The 1,805-nt window shown below is 53.3% G+C and overlaps 1 protein-coding gene across 1 annotated transcript in view; it reads right to left on the minus strand.

The window, feature by feature from the left end:
* NFIL3 (nuclear factor, interleukin 3 regulated) overlaps window positions 1-1,728 on the minus strand; it is a 14,327-nt gene extending 12,599 nt beyond the window's left edge. The window contains exon 1 of the mRNA XM_006162944.3: window positions 1,594-1,728. The gene's annotated coding sequence lies outside the window, so the exon portion shown is untranslated. The remainder of the gene's footprint in view (window positions 1-1,593) is intronic.
* Between the last annotated feature and the right edge of the window lie 77 nt (window positions 1,729-1,805).

The following is a 1,805-nucleotide window of genomic DNA, read 5'->3' on the forward strand; positions in this document are numbered from 1 at the left end:
CCCCCCAAAGCCCCCCCCGCCCCCCCCCCTCCCCCCCCAGCCTCGGCTTCCCGCAGACCCCTCCAGCCGCAGGAGGGAGGGGCGCGCCGCGGACAGCACGGACGCGCCACTGGGGGTCGCCATCGAAAGGTGGCGTCAGGCGACCCCAACAGGCCAAGGGCTCCCATCGAGCTTGCAAAGTAGGTCGGGGTCTGAAGCCGGGGGTCGTCGGCAAGATCGCTTCTCGGAAAGGGACCACCCCGCACTTAGGGGGTAACAGACTGCTCCGGTGGATCTAGCAAAGGTCCCGCGGACAGCACGGACGCGCCACTGGGGGTCGCCATCGAAAGGTGGCGTCAGGCGACCCCAACAGGCCAAGGGCTCCCATCGAGCTTGCAAAGTAGGTCGGGGTCTGAAGCCGGGGGTCGTCGGCAAGATCGCTTCTCGGAAAGGGACCACCCCGCACTTAGGGGGTAACAGACTGCTCCGGTGGATCTAGCAAAGGTCCCCAAGCCCCCAACACAAACCTGCACCTGAGTGACTTACACGTTACGTTACCGAAATCTACCCATAAGCGCACCACCACACACATTCATTCATACGTAACTACACTACGTCAAAGTCCAGGAGGAAACGAGACATCTGGCCGGATTATATAGGCATACACCCTCCTGTGAATAACACGAGCGTATTCAGACACAAGTACGATCTACTAACCTATATTTGCTTCCCAGAAACCTATCTGGTCTGGGGGGTGGGGGGGGAGATAAGATGTGAAAGAAATACTTCTGACCTCGTTCGCTGTTATTTACAAAAGCCAAGAACAGAAAACGACACTTGGCCCTTCCCTGCTTCCCTCAGAGAAACAGCAGTTTCCTAGAACGTCCTTTAAAAAGATAAATGGGAGTTAGCATCGAGCAAATCAGCCGGCGCTGCGAAACGCCTTCCTAAAAATACAATCTTATCAAAGGTCTCGGAAGGCGTGGAGTTAAAACTACAGCAAATGGCCTTGAACTTGTATGTGCACACAGCTCTGGAGAAAACACCAGAAATAGCACGGCCAGGGCCACGATTGTTAAAATGTGATAGGGCTAAATTTAGAAGAACGCGCATTTCATTTAGGGCAAAAACCACACTCGACAGCGTGAGCAGACTCAATGCTCACCCGCTGGTCTACTTTCCTGTTTAAAATATCCTTAAGCAAGCAAGCAAACAAACAAAAAACACCCGTGATAGCGGCATTCTTAAACGCCGAGTCGGTCCCACTTTCTTTGTAGCAAATTATAAAATCACGTAATTAGCTCCCTCTTTCTATGCTCACTGCCAGGAAATTCGGCAGTTACATAATGCAACATTTCCAGGAAACCAGCCTGTGATCTGCCTTGTGTCTGCAAGGCAATGACAATAAGGTGAGAAAAGGGCTGAGCGAGAGGAATGCGCGCATCGGGAAGGTGGGGAGGCAGACGTCACAATGGCTCGTCCTAGATTTAAAAATAACAGCTCAGAGCATGAAAGAGGCGAACCCCAGGAGTCCCCGAGATCAGAATCCGACCGAGCAAGTCTTCCTTTTAGGTTTCGGAGGGTCGTTTTCAAACGTGTTTATCTGGGACGTACTGCAGGGGTAAAGGACGCTCTCCTCTCCAACGCCGCGCTAAAATGACCAAACCCGTGCACACACATTCCCACATCAGCCCGCGAGCCTTGCCAACACTTGGCCGTGGGCAGATTATGCAATGGATGAAAGGACAAATCCCACAACCTTCCCGAGGGCTTGTAAAACACGCTGACGACAAACAGGGTGGAAACGTCTGTGCAGACAGCGCCTG

This window comes from Tupaia chinensis, unplaced genomic scaffold (genome assembly GCF_000334495.1).
Source record: "Tupaia chinensis unplaced genomic scaffold, TupChi_1.0 Scaffold141173_1, whole genome shotgun sequence".
Lineage (NCBI taxonomy): Eukaryota > Metazoa > Chordata > Mammalia > Scandentia > Tupaiidae > Tupaia > Tupaia belangeri.